Genomic DNA, 15,692 nt, shown 5'->3' with positions numbered 1-15,692 from the left:
GATAAGATTGACCCCGTTTCTTTAACAGATATTGATGACAGTAATGAATGGTTGATGGGTAGAATGGACGGAGAAAGTGATAATGAAGAAGATGAGTTGGTTTTTGATGGTGATGACTTGACATGGGATGTCATTGCTAGGGCTAGTGGAGCTAAAGAACTTGAATATTATACTAAGAAAAAATATTGCATCCATGGTGTCTAGTTCACATGCTAGGCTTAAACAAGTCGAGAAGGAAAATACATCTTCCTCTATGAGACACTCATCTCTAAGACTTAGAGATGAAGAAGAAGAAGAAGAAGAAGAAGAAGAAGAAGAAATTGAATTTGAAGAAGAAGAAGATAAAGAAGAAGAAGAATACAATGAGGATGATCTTGAGCTTGATGATTAATTTAACTTATTATGCATGTTTTGATGAATTTTGTTAGTTTCGATTAGAAAGTTGAAACTTGAAAGTTTGAAACTTTTATTAATTTTATCATGGTATTGTTTTGCTTGCCATATTTGATATTTGTGTGTCTGGAATATTAATAGTTATCATATTTGACATATTATATGAGTGTGAGTGTGTCAGTAGTTTAGTAATCAACCTCATGTTCAAGAGGCGCGGGGGCGCGCCTCTAACAACACTGGTTGGATCAAGTCACACGTGAGGAGGGGGGGGGTGAATCATGTGGTTTTAAAAAACTTTACTTTTGTTTTGAGATCAAAGTAAATGCAGTGGAAGGGCACAAAAATCAAAAGCAAGTAAGAAACCAGAAGCAGACACGATTGATTTACTTGGTTCTGAGCCTTCGGCGACTCCTACTTCAAGACTCAAATCTCGCAGATCTATCGATGGACAATCCACTAAAATACCTTTTTCAGTACCTCTGGAAAAGGGAATCGAGTACACTGAAAAGATGGAACAAGTGCAACACCTTGCACTTGTCCTTTTGCAAATAATTAAGTACAAATTACAAGTTCATTACACAACACCTTCAAAGATTGTCAGTTTAGGCTTAGTGTCAATTGACTGCTCGGTAGTAGTTGAGCGTAACAACGTCGTAGTAGAGTCATCGCAGGAAGCCAGAGCAATTAGAACCTCAAATGGACACGTAGAAGCTTGCATGGGAGTTGTTGTTAAAGGTTAGGTCGAGAACCTTATAAGGGTTGTGGAAGGTGCCTTCAAAGGTCTTGAAGGCACCTCTAACCTGACAAATTTGATCCTGAACAACCTGACCCTTATCCGCGATGAGGTCTGATTCTTATCCTGCGGAAGGCGCCTTCCATGCACTGAAGACACCTTCTATGAACAATGCCAAGGTGCCTTCAGTGCTTGAAGGCGCCTTACATCTTGAGGCTTTTTGTGCTCTTCTTACCCTACAAAGCGTGTTAATCCAATAAACCAAATAATAACATGCAAGACAAGTGTTAACATAATAACACTGAGTAGTAATTAGACCATGTCTCTCCCAAATCAGGATCTAGTCAAAGTCTCAATTTCAGGGTCCGAAATAGACCTAAACTGGATCGAAATCTACTATCCCTCAACCAGGACGTGTCCTCACCGATTTACTCTCCTCCAGTGACTTATATTTACTTACCAAATTACAGTCGGTTGACTAGTCTCTTGACCCATCGGGTCTTCATGCCAGTTGTCAGTGTTGGAGCAATCCCAATGGTTTGTGGGACCATGTGTTTTGGTGTTTGGGCAAAGAGTTTAAGTTAGGTTCACCCTTGTATTTGATATGTGTATTTGAGTTGTGTAGGTTTGCAGGATACACATGTGACTCAGGTTGATGGCTTCGGGTCCGGTGAAGGATGGAGCATCCGAGGGACCGTGGACAAGGCAGTGAGGACAAGGGCCGAGGGAAGCGACTTCGAGGCATACGCGAAGGATGACATTGGGGAAGAGCCGCGGGCTTGAATGCATCCGAGGGACGAGAGCCAAGGGAAGTAAGCTTGAAGGCAAGAGGTCAAGGCTGCAAAGAAGCGTCAAATGAGTCATAAGGGTGAGGGTACGAGTGCATGAGAGATTGTACTCGGAGTAAAATCCTAGTTTTAGGGTTTTACTATAGCAGTACTGTAGCGCTACTGTAGCAGTACTGTAGCAGTCGACTGCATGTTTTAGCAGTCGACTGGGGCAGTCGACTGGCAGCGAACAGAATGTCTCTGTTCATATGGAATCGAGCCGTTGGGATGTAACGGTCGAATTTCCACTGAGGGCAATCGACTGCATGTTTTGGCAGTCGACTGGTAGGCGGGGGTTTCAACCCGCGGCCTATATAACCAAAGCTTGGGAGCTTGGTTAGAGTTGACGAAATTAGTGGTGGGTAACCTCTAATTAGTAGTCAACTAGTGCCCTAGCAATCCAAGTGCTCTTGATCGAGTTGTGACGAGGTTTCTCCACCGACAAGGAGGATTGTGCTAGCCAGAGTTTCCGGGGATTAATCCACCGACGGATTGAGGGATCGTCCACCTTACGGACAGCTGTGGAGTAGGAGTAAGTTATCTCCGAACCACGTAAACGAGCTTGTTAGTGGTTTGCATCCTTTCTTATTCTTGTCTTTAGTTTAGCTTGTTTGTTTTGTATTTCCGCTGCGCAAGCTAACAAGTGTAGGAAGCAAGGATTTGGGGGTGCCGTCTATCCAACCCCCTTCAAGCCGGCCGACCGATCCCCAACAAGTGGTATCAGAGCGAAGGTCGCACTTCACCGGACTAATCGCCGAGAAGAGCAAATACAAGAAGATGACCGGCTTGATTGAACCTCCAAAGTTTGAAGGAGGAAGCCTTGGAGACATCACCTATTGGATGATGAAGATGGAGATCTTCTTCGACACGGATTGGGATATCATGATGGTGATCAAGAAATCGTTCGAAGTCCCGAAGGACAAGAAAGGAAAGAAGCTCCGATCACGACATTGGACGGAGGAGCAAACCACACGATCAAAGGCAAATTCAAAGGTAATGTCAATTGTAATTGATATGCTGCCTAATGATGTTGTGAGTCGTGTAGGTAAATATGAGAATGCCCATGAATTATGGAGCAAAGTGAAGAAATTTCCATGGGAGGAATTTTTGCCTACACAAGAAGAAGAAGAAAAATCCGAAGAAAGTGACGAAGTGGTCCAAAAGGAGAAGAAGGACCAATCGGATGTGGAGGCCAAGGAGATGGACTTAGTAGCTCAAGAAGAGGAGGTGAAGCAAACAGAGGTTGAGTCATGCTCAACATCTGAGGAGGAGAAGGAAGATGAGGCATCATCTACATCCTCAATAATTGAAGAAGATTCCAAGACAAGTGAAGAAGAAGAAGTCTTGGAAGTCAACATAGCAAGCACTGTTGGTGCAACCTTAGGTCAAGGTTGACCTGATTGACCTGACTCGAGTTGACCTGACTCGAGTTGTATTTTGATGTTTGACGATGTTTGACGAGAAGAGAGTTGTATTCTTGATGTTTGACAAGAATAGGTGTTTGGGAGATTGTAGGTGCAACCTTAGGTCAAGGTTGACCTGGTTGACCTGATTCGGGAAAAGTCCAAGCAGGGAGCTTGGCACGCGGAAAGTCCAAGTATGGAGACTTGGCACGGGGAAAGTCCAAGCAGGGAGCTTGGCACGCGGAAAGTCCAAGTATGGAGACTTGGCACGGGGAAAGTCGAAACAGGGAGTTTGGCACGGGGAAAAGTCCTGGTGAGTGAAGCCAGGCAGTCGGAGAAGTCCTGGTGAGTGAAGCCAGGCAGTCGGGAAATCCTGGTGAGTGAAGCCAGGTGAAAATCCTAGTGAGTGAAGCTAGGTGAAAGTGGAAGTCCTGGTGAGTGAAGCCAGGCATTCGGGAAAGTCCTAGTGAGTGAAGCCAGGCAGGTTGAAAGTCCTGGTGAGTGAAGCCAGGCAGATTGGAAATCCTGGTGAGTGAAGCCAGGTGAAAACCCTAGTGAGTGAAGCTAGGTGAAAGTCCTGGTGAGTGAAGCCGGACAAGGGAAATCCAGATAGATCAAGGGTGATCGGACATCTGGTGTTGAGAAGGTCAAGTAGGTCAAGGGAGTGACCGGATACTTGACACGAAGAGAAAAGTCCAAGTGGGTCAAAGGGATTGACCGGACACTTGGTGGGGAGGCTTAGTAGGTCAAGGGAGTGACCGGATGCTAAGCATAAGATACCAATAGGTCAAGGTTGACCAGATATTGGTTTGGAAGGTGTAGGACTTGGTTTGGGCAAAAACCAAGACCTGGATCGATCAGTGGATCGATCCAGTGATACACGGTTATCTGATCGGTCTGGTGACCGATCAGTAACCAAACAGTATGCTACTGTTTGTCATCTGATCGGTCTGCAGACCGATCAGAAAGCGAACAGAAGTTCGGGAGGAAAAAGAAGATAGCATGCTGATCGGTCCCTGGACCGATCAGAGGAAGCTCTGATCGGTCTTGGGGACCGATCAGAGGAAGATCTGATCGGTCCTGGGGACCGATCAGAGGAAGATCTGATCGGTCCCCAGGACCGATCAGAGTCTTCCTGGACCGATCAGGATATGTCCTGATCGGTCCAGATATATCCGTTGGCTCTCTCAAGGGGTATCTCCGTCTTCTTCGCTGTCTGCTTTACAGGTCTGCTTTGCAGGTATAAAGGAGATCGAGGGCTGCTACAAAAAAAAAGGCTTTGAACTCTCTGAAACTCTTTTTCTTCTTCTGCTACGAAGCTTTTGCTTCTTCTTCTTGCTGCTGCAAGTTCTTCTCCGAAGCTTCGCGTGAGCTTCCTTCGGCTGGTTTCCTGCTGTTGTAGGCGTCGCTTGAAACTGCTGCTTCATCCAGTCGAAGAGAAGGCAAGTAAGCGAAGGTTTTACAGTTCTATTGTATTTTGCTTCTTGCTGTATACTCCTTCTTGTATTGCTTTTGCAAAACTTTGTGGCGAGGTTTCTCCACCCAGAAGGAGTGATTATTAGCCGGTTCTCCGGGGACTCATCCACCGACGGATTGATAGGGCTCGTCCACCTTACGGACACGCCGAGGAGTAGGAGTTTATCTCCGAACCTCGTTACATCGACGCGTTGAGGTTTGATCTTCTTGTTTTCGTTTCTTGTTCTTATTTCCGCTGCGCTAACCCTAGTTTGTAGAAAGAAACGCGAACGATTTGGGGCGGCTATTCACACCCCCCCTCTCTAGCCGAGACCATCGATCCCAACAAGTGGTATCAAAGCAAGGTTGCTCTTCGTCGGATTAACACCCGGGGGAGCACAAGCTAGAGAATGGATCGACTCGGAGAAGACATCACGTTTCCACCATTCTACGAGTGCTGCGACTTCGCGTATTGGAAGGTAAGAATGAAATATTTTCTTATGACTAACCTTGAAAATTGGAGTTGTGTTCAATTAGGTTTCAAGTCTCCGATGGACAAGAAAGGAGAAACCCTAGAGAAGAAGGAGTGGACCAAGGAGCAAATCCACCAATCAACCATCAATGATGAGGTAACAAAAATCATTGAATTTTCTTTACCTAATGACATTTTGTGCAAGATAGGTGGTTACAACAATGCCAAGGAATTGTGGAACAATTTGGCCAAGTTCCATGAGGGGAGCTCCACTTCAAGTCATGAAGAGGAGTCAAGTAAGCTAAGTAGCTCACTTCATGAAGATGTGGATTTAGAAGTTGAGGGCCACTCAACATCTAAAGAAGAAGAGGAGGAGAGTTCTTCTTCAAGTTCGGAGCAAGAAGAAGCTTCTACCTCCGGAAGGGATGAAGGAGAGAGCGTTCATCCATCCTCACCTCTAGGTAATTCAAGCCATTTAGTTTCTAGCAAATTACACATAATGTGCTTTGAGTGTAGGGAATTTGGGCACTACAAGAGTAAGTGTCCAAAGAGGATTAGAAAGACTCCATCGGCACCAAAGGTCAAGGGAGCCGGAGTCCCGACACGCAAAGGCAAGGAGCACGTGGTATGCTTCCAATGCAAACGAAGGGGACATTATCGGAGTCAATGTCCAAGGGGAAGGCAACCTCACTAGGACAAGGGATGCACATAGATAGGGGGAGCTAAGGCAAACCCTAAGGTACCTTTTAAGGCACATTATTGCAATTCAAATAAGAAACATGCTAGTAGTTTTATTGCTATTGCAAATAATGATGAGCATGTTAACAATAGAAAACCATATGTGTGCTTAGGTGCTAAATATGTTAGCTTAGATAAGGACAATACTAGAAATGTCAACCCTAGGATTAACTCATCTAAGGCTAAGGAAAATCTAGGTAAAAACCCTAAAACAACTAGACACATGCCTAGGAATACCTCAAAGAAAAATGAAAAATTAAAAATTGAGGTATTAGAGAAGGAGAATCAAGTCTTGAGGTCAAGACTTGATACTTTAGAAAAGGCCCTAAAGAATTTAGAGAAGTCAACTCTAGGGTCTAAGGGTCAAATTTCAAAGCCCAAGGACAAGAAAGGTTTGGGTCACAAACCTAAGTCCCAAATGGTCAAGCCCACCTATCATAATGTTCCATTCGATTATGGAACAAAACCTAGGGCTAGGAAGACCAACACCAAGGTCACAAGGGGAGTCACCCCTAGAGTTGATCTTGATGAGTCCCAAATGGTCAAGGCTTTAAAGCCTAAGAGGGTCATTAGGAGGGTTGCTAGGGAAGTTATCCCTAGTGAATATTTAGTGAACCCAATGAGCTCTAATAGGTATTGGGTTCCTAGGAGCATCTTCTCTACCCCATAGATGGGTTAGAGAGTGTCAACTCCGATTAGAAGGGTAGTTAACCCAACTTTGAGGAAATTGACACTCAAGAAACATTTTCAAGGTTTTGTGAATCCTTGAAAATGAAATGGATTTATCATTTACTCCTTGAAGAGTAAATTGTGCCATATTTGAAAAAAAAAATATATCGACTTTAATCTTTATTGGCACAAGTTAGGAAAACCTAGAGAAATACCAAGTTGGGGTCTTGGTACTCTCTTAGGAATTTAAGACAATCTAGGCCTTAATTAAAAAGGTGCTATTCTTGAGGAAATATGAAATATGCCAATATTTGAGGATATACTTAATGTTAAGTGGCATAAATTAATCAAGAAAAATAGGAATGCCAACTTAGGTTTGGGCATTTTCTTGAAGCACTTTGAGCAATCTAGGTTTAGATTTTAAGTTAGCTAAGGTGTTAAGGATACTTAGATAGGTAATCTAGGTATTTTATTTGTGCTAACTTACCATGGTTGTTTGCCATATACCATGCCATGACATCATATTTATTTTATGATCATTTGAAATGTCATGATAATGCTTAGGTTAGTTATATGTCATGCTTTATTTAAGTTTCATACTTTATGCCATAACATCATGACATTGGCACATGTTTGCATTTATGATATCATTTTATGCCATGTCATCATTTCTTGCATTTATAATCAATGAAATTGATCTAAGGATAAACAACACAATTTGATATGGAGATCAAGTTGTTGTTTTAGAAAATGCATGAAAACTTAGCCTAAGATAACCTAAACCCATATCTCACATCAAAATTGACTTGGATGTGTTTGATACATCTTAGATGTGTGTGAGATATTAGGATTGTGAGTTAGGATCAAGGTGCATAGTTCTTGTACCTAGATGAGCCTAATTCTGATTGGGGATCATAGGAAAAGCTTGTGTACAAGTCATGTGCATATATCCCTAAGATTGTGGTCCCAAATTAAAGGGTTTAAGATCATTTCAAAATTGATTTGAAAAACCTTGGTGAAGCTTTTCTAGTGATAGCATTCATCATTGAACAAAGTGATACAAAGTTTTTGAAACTTTGAGCTACTTCAAAACTTTTCGAAATTTGTATCAAGATTTGAAAATGGAAGTTATTTTCATAGAAAACTATTTTTCCTTGATAGTATATGTTATGAGGAATATATCCTCAAAATTTTATAATTTTTGGAATTTTCTGGAATTTGTTGTGAGTTTCTGAATTTCGGGAGAAGGAAATCAGAACTCGAGTCTGTCCAAGGCTGGATCGGTCACTGGACCGATCCAGGGAAGTCTGGATCGGTCTAGGGACCGATCCAGAGGGGTCCTGATCGGTCCGGTGACCGATCAGGCGCGCTGAATTTGCTGAATTTCGACTGTAGTCTGAAAGTTCAGCTGTGGGAGTTGAGTTTCGGGTTTCTAAAGGTTTGAAACTCTCCAAGACATTGTTGGTGCAATGGTCAAGGGGGAGTTGACCTTTAGGGGGAGTCTTAACTAATTGTCAAGGGGGAGTTGACTTTTAGGGGGGGTTTTTACTCCTTAAGACTTTTGAGGATTAGTGATATGGGATTGTCACTAAGTTGAGTGTTGAGTATCAAGGGGGAAATTAAGGGTTTCAATGAAAGGTATGAGACTTTCATTAGGAAGAAACTCTTGACCTTGATTCCCTCTTTTTGATGTGTGTCAAAAAGGGGGAGAGATGTCCCAAGGGGGAGAGTGTAGGTTTTGGAAGAATGTTCAAGGAAGAACATTGGAAAACCTAAGTTAGGTTATCGGGTTAACCTAACTTGATTTTGGATTTTGTCAAACATCAAAAAGGGGGAGATTGTTGGTGCAACCTTAGGTCAAGGTTGACCTGATTGACCTGACTCGAGTTGACCTGACTCGAGTTATGTTTTGATGTTTGACGATATTTGACGAGAAGAGAGTTGTATTCTTGATGTTTGACAAGAATAGGTGTTTGGGAGATTGTAGGTGCAACCTTAGGTCAAGGTTGACCTGGTTGACCTGATTCGGGAAAAGTCCAAGCAGGGAGCTTGGCACGCGGAAAGTCCAAGTATGGAGACTTGGCACGGGGAAAGTCCAAGCAGGGAGCTTGGCACGCGGAAAGTCCAAGTATGGAGACTTGGCACGGGGAAAGTCGAAACAGGGAGTTTGGCACGGGGAAAAGTCCTGGTGAGTGAAGCCAGGCAGTCGGAGAAGTCCTGGTGAGTGAAGCCAGGCAGTCGGGAAATCCTGGTGAGTGAAGCCAGGTGAAAATCCTAGTGAGTGAAGCTAGGTGAAAGTGGAAGTCCTGGTGAGTGAAGACAGGCATTCGGGAAAGTCCTAGTGAGTGAAGCCAGGCAGGTTGAAAGTCCTGGTGAGTGAAGCCAGGCAGATTGGAAATCCTGGTGAGTGAAGCCAGGTGAAAACCCTAGTGAGTGAAGCTAGGTGAAAGTCCTGGTGAGTGAAGCCGGGCAAGGGAAATCCAGATAGATCAAGGGTGATCGGACATCTGGTGTTGAGAAGGTCAAGTAGGTCAAGGGAGTGACCGGATACTTGACACGAAGAGAAAAGTCCAAGTGGGTCAAAGGGATTGACCGGACACTTGGTGGGGAGGCTTAGCAGGTCAAGGGAGTGACCGGATGCTAAGCATAAGATACCAATAGGTCAAGGTTGACCAGATATTGGTTTGGAAGGTGTAGGACTTGGTTTGGGCAAAAACCAAGACCTGGATCGATCAGTGGATCGATCCAGTGATACACGGTTATCTGATAGGTTTGGTGACCGATCAGTAACCAAACAGTATGCTACTGTTTGTCATCTGATCGGTCTGCAGACCGATCAGAAAGCGAACAGAAGTTCGGGAGGAAAAAGAAGATAGCATGCTGATCGGTCCCTGGACCGATCAGAGGAAGCTCTGATCGGTCCTGGGGACCGATCAGAGGAAGATCTGATCGGTCCCCAGGACCGATCAGAGTCTTCCTGGATCGATCAGGATATGTCCTGATCGGTCCAGATATATCTGTTGGCTCTCTCAACGGGTATCTCCGTCTTCTTCGCTGTCTGCTTTGCAGGTCTGCTTTGCAGGTATAAAGGAGATCGAGGGCTGCTACAGAAAAAAAAGGCTTTGAACTCTCTGAAACTCTTTTTCTTCTTCTGCTACGAAGCTTCTGCTTCTTCTTCTTGCTGCTGCAAGTTCTTCTCCGAAGCTTCGCGTGAGCTTCCTTCGGCTGGTTTCCTGCTGTTGTAGGCATCGCTTGAAGCTGTTGCTTCATCCAGTCGAAGAGAAGGCAAGTAAGCGAAGGTTTTACAGTTGTATTGTATTTTGCTTCTTGCTGTATACTCCTTCTTGTATTGCTTTTGCAAAACTTTGTGGCGAGGTTTCTCCACCCAGAAGGAGTGATTATTAGTCGGTTCTCCGGGGACTCATCCACCGACGGATTGATAGGGCTCGTCCACCTTACGGACACGCCGAGGAGTAGGAGTTTATCTCCGAACCTCGTTACATCGACGCGTTGAGGTTTGATCTTCTTGTTTTGGTTTCTTGTTCTTATTTCCGCTGCGCTAACCCTAGTTTGTAGAAAGAAACGCGAACGATTTGGGGCGGCTATTCACACCCCCCCTCTCTAGCCGAGACCATCGATCCCAACAAGCACCTCCACCGAAGTGAAGTCAAAGAACAACATAATTTGCTTCGGTTGCAATGAGAAGGGACACTACAAGAGTAGATGTCCATTGGGTAAGAAGAAGGTAACTCCTAAACCCAATCAAGTTATTTTGAATAGTAACATGGGTTGTAGGAATGAAGAAGCCCAAAAGAGGAGAATGTGCATTACATGTTTCACGTGTGGGGAGAAGGGACACTACCACACCAAATGCCCCAAGAAGAGAGAAATCAAGAAGCTTGCACGTTTAAAGAAATGGGAGAAGAAGAAGAGGAGCTTGAGTCAAGGGGGAGCTTCAAGGGTAAGGGAGGTATACCCTAATTTGAATCGTAATTCAAATTCAAATTTTTATGTTCCCATGCATGCTAGGAAAAATAATGATTATCATTATGTAGCAATGAAAAATTTTGGTTTTAGATATCTTGATAGGAATAGGGTAAATGTCGATCAAACCCCTAGGAGACCTATGCATGATAGACCTAGGCAAGTTAAATTCACATTACCTAAGGAGAAGAAGGTAATAGAGAACCAAGGCATTAATCCCAAGAAGGGGAGGCACATGCCTAGAAAGGGTAGGTCTAGGAATGTCCAAGGTGGACATGTTGACTCTAGGGTTAGGAACCTAGAAAGGAAAAATCAAGCTTTGAAGTCAAAGCTTGATAATTTGGAGAAATTCCTTAAGAGATTCACTATTGGATCTAATGGATTAAATATGGTGTTGGGTAATCAAAGACCCAATAATGATAGATCGGGTTTGGGATACCAATCTAGCACCTCAAAGGCCAAAGAGAGATCATATGCTAGGGTGGCAAATGATCATGGCAAGGGAGGATCATCCAAGGCTAAGGGAAAGTCTTATGCTAGGGTTGCATATGACTATAGCAAGGATGATGTGTCCAAGGTCAAGAAGATAAGGAAATCTTCTAAGAGACATCATTGTGGTTTAGCCACAACAGATGAATCACCTAAGGAGGTGGCTAAGGTTAAGAGTTCTAGGGGGAACTCAAAGACTCAAATTGGGACCCATGGCAAATGGATCTCAGGTGGGTACTACTTGGGAGTCTAGAGGAGCCATGAAGTGTGCCAAATGGTTTGGAGACGGACTTGAGTCTCAAACCTAGGGAATTGACACATATGGGTTGTGTTTCATGCTTGAAAATATGACATTGGGGTCATATAGCATGATAATTGATTTTGGATGTATAGATGCTATATAAACCAATGCTAGGGATGCATTGTAGGTTAGTATGGGCAAATACATCAAGAGGAAGCCAAAACTAGGACTTTAGGTCAAGGTTCAATTGAACTTTTTAGCAAGTTTTGTGTTTTGTGTCAATCTTGGGGTTGGTGATAGATATATTTATATATATATTTTTTCCAAGTAGATATTGATATAATAGACCTCTCCACAAAATTTGGGGATTTTTGGAGGTCTGTGGAATTTCTGGCGCATTTCTGAAGTTGGTCAGAAAAGGTTGATTTTTTCATGAATAGTGTGCCAGTCGACTGGTACAGTTACCAGTCGACTGGTAACACTGTTCACGAGCACAGAATGTCTCTGTAAGCTCATTTTCATGTGGGCAGTCGACTAGTACTTCTTGCAGTCGACTGATACCAGTCTGAAAGTGTTTTCAGTACTGGATTTTGACCAGGTCAGCTCATATAGATGCATGGGATCCATGAGGGATACATACATGAGTTTAGGGTCATTTAGATGACAAGTTTTCAATAATTGGGATATTGTTGGAGAACTTTTTGGATGTTAGGTAAAGGGGGAGAAGTAAGGTTAAGTTGGGAAAACCTTAATGCCTTTGTGTAGGGGGAGCCTTGTAGGTTCTTAAAAAGCCCTATGGTAAAATCCTAGCTTAATTGGGAGCTTAGGTAAAGGGGGAGCCTTGGAATAGGTCCTTAAAAATCCTGTGATAAAATCCTAGCTCAATGGGGAGCATAGGTGTAGGGGGAGCCTTGGGATAGGTTCAAATGCATGATGAATTGTTACGGCGGTCACCAAGTGTGTAACCTTGGCAACGTAAGTCCATTCGGCAGTGTAAGTCCAAGTGTGTAGCCTTGGCAACGTAAGTCCATTCGGCAGTGTAAGTCCAAGTGTGTAGCCTTGACAACGTAAGTCCATTCGGCGGTGTAAGTCCAAGTGTGTAGCCTTGGCAACGTAAGTCCAATTGTTTTTAGCATATTGTTTTGCTATTTGTTTTCCCTAACTTAAACATATTGCCAAACACCAAAAAGGGGGAGATTGTTGGAGCAATCCCAATGGTCTGTGGGACCATGTGTTTTGGTGTTTGGACAAAGGGTTTAAGTTAGGTTCACCCTTGTATTTGATATGTGTATTTGAGTTGTGCAGGTTTGCAGGATACACATGTGACTCAGGTTGATGGCTTCGGGTCCGGTGAAGGATGGAGCATCCGAGGGACCGTGGACAAGGCAGCGAGGACAAGGGCCGAGGGAAGCGACTTCGAGGCATACGCGAAGGATGACATTGGGGAAGAGCCGCGGGCTTGAATGCATCCGAGGGACGAGAGCCAAGGGAAGTAAGCTTGAAGGCAAGAGGTCAAGGCTGCAAAGAAGCGTCAAATGAGTCATAATGGTGAGGGTACGAGTGCATGAGAGATTGTACTCGGAGTAAAATCCTAGTTTTAGGGTTTTACTGTAGCAGTACTGTATCGCTACTGTAGCAGTACTGGGGCAGTCGACTGGCAGCGAACAGAATGTCTCTGTTTGTATGGAATCGAGCCGTTGGGATGTAACGGTCGAATTTCTACTGAGGGCAGTCGACTGCATGTTTTGGCAGTCGACTGGTAGGCGGGGTTTTCAACCCGCGACCTATATAACCAAAGCTTGGGAGCTTGGTTAGAGTTGACGAAATTAGTGGTGGGTAACCTCTAATTAGTAGTCAACTAGTGCCCTAGCAATCCAAGTGCTCTTGATCGAGTTGTGGCGAGGTTTCTCCACCGACAAGGAGGATTGTGCTAGCCGGAGTTTCCGGGGATTAATCCACCGACGGATTGAGGGATCGTCCACCTTACGGACAGCCGTGGAGTAGGAGCAAGTTATCTCCGAACCACGTAAACGAGCTTGTTAGCGGTTTGCATCCTTTCTTATTCTTGTCTTTAGTTTAGCTTGTTTGTTTTGTATTTCCGCTGCGCAAGCTAACAAGTGTAGGAAGCAAGGATTTGGGGGTGCCATCTATCCAACCCCCTTCAAGCCGGCCGACCGATCCCCAACAGTCAGGTCCGCAGACCCAACTAGATTTCTGTCGATTGTCAGGTCCACCGGACCTAACCTAACTTTCTATCAGATCTCAGGTTGGCCCATTGACCTATCTAGACTTCACACCAACTATCTGGTCCCGTTGACCTAGCTAGATTTCAGCCTGGTGTCAGGTCCTCCAGACCCATCAATTCCTGCACACTTGGTAAAGTACTTAGATCACAAATACACCTAACTTAGCTTTCTTGTCATTCATTAAAACCTAAGTTAAACCGTTAGTACAAACTGCACCAACAATCTCTCTCTTTTTGATGCAATGACAACCTGAGTTAAAGTTAGGAAAATATATGCAAAACATACATGACAAAATGAAACATATATGGAAGAAATGATTTAAGAGAAGTCTAAGTTAGTTGTTCTCTTGATTATTTTTAGGGTTAAGTTCTTCTGATTTTCTTTTGGTTCTCTGACTTAATTCTAACTTAAACCCTTATCCTCCCCATTTGACATTCATAACAAAAAATACATGAAGAAATTAGTTAAGTTAAAAATAAAACTTCCAGGTGTATTGGAGGGAGTAGTTAGTGGAATCAATTTTATTTGCAAAATAATTTCTAAAGTAGCTTTCAAGAAATTTTCAAAGTTAAATTTTACAAAGCTGGATTTGCAAAACTAAATTTTCAAGATGTAAGTATAATTTCTCAAAAATAACATTTGTTTAGGTAAGCAATTTAAAATAAGGTGTTTTAAGTATCGTAACAAAAACTTGAAAGCTATTCTCAATAATGCTCAAGATTTTAATTTAGAAATATTTTTGAAATGCTAAGCATATTTTTGAAATGCCAAGAATTTTGAGAAATATTTCTGAAATGCTTAAGAATATTTTCGAAATGCCAAGAATTTTTAAAAATATTTTTGAAATGCTAAGAACTTAATTTTTTTAAAAACACAATTTGCAAAATACTTTAACTATTGATTTTTCAAACTTTCCGACTATTAATTTGCTAGAGCAAATTAATAAGATACTTTAAAACATTTTTCACAATACAAAAAAAAATTAAAAAGAAGGTTTTAAAATAAGTTCCAAATATCCTCCCCCGGACCTGATATGTATTTAAAAATGTTCATCTAAAAAATCGTCCTTACATTTCTAACCGTTAATTACTAACTAACTACCAGATGATAGTAGTGTTCACTTGGTTAGTCAAGTTAAGTAAATGTTTCCAGTTAGTGTTTGACTAAGATGGATTACTTAACCTAATCACTGTAATTTGGTATTTTTCGTCCAGACTTGTGTCGATGCACTGATATAAGTATCATAAGTCCATGCAATTTGGCTACACATCTCACACCATTCTAAGTTTTTGAATACACAATTAAGGGAGTTCTAGTGTGTTTGTGAGATGCTCAAGTCTTAGATCTATAGGATCATGTTCTCTATGAATTTAATCTAGACTAAGGCTAAAATCAACTTTTGAAAATCTAAGGAATTGAGACACTTTTGATAAATAAAGGTAAGAAAATTTTCCTAGAATTTATAAATTATTTGGAAAATATTTTGAAAGTAGCAAGCCTAGTCTATGAGACATAATCCTATATTATCCAAATAAGATGACAAAGAGTGGACAATTATATAAATCCAGTTAACCAAGTGTACAACGTATGATAATGTACTAAGATGATCAAGTCTGGTCCTCATCAACTGGAGAGGGGGTAGGGACTGCTCAGACACTCGCACGGCTCGAAGAGCGAGGAAAATCTAGTGGTTATATCTCCTCAAAGAGTGATGAATCAGTCCGAGACTGACTGTCGGAGCTGTGTGGAAGACTCCTCAAGTCATGCTAGTCGGTCCTTGAAGGATAGTGAGGTCGAGGGTTGGGTCGGAGTTAGAGGCTGTCCAAGGAGCTCCTCCTCCGTGAATGTCAGCAACTCCTCCCCCTCGGTCAGAATGATAAGTGGGAAATTGTTCTCGGTCTTACCTGGTATATCTAGCTATGGTCCCGCCCTCCAAGCTAGTCCCCCATGAGCAGTGGTGTCTATATGCACTAATACAAACTGACGTCGACCAATCTCGTCATATGCGCTAAGGGGAGTGGTCATACCTTGCGTTATATCTA

This window comes from Zingiber officinale, chromosome 6A, assembly GCF_018446385.1.
Source record: "Zingiber officinale cultivar Zhangliang chromosome 6A, Zo_v1.1, whole genome shotgun sequence".
Classification (NCBI taxonomy): domain Eukaryota; kingdom Viridiplantae; phylum Streptophyta; class Magnoliopsida; order Zingiberales; family Zingiberaceae; genus Zingiber; species Zingiber officinale.
Note: the sequence above shows the minus strand (reverse complement) of the source record.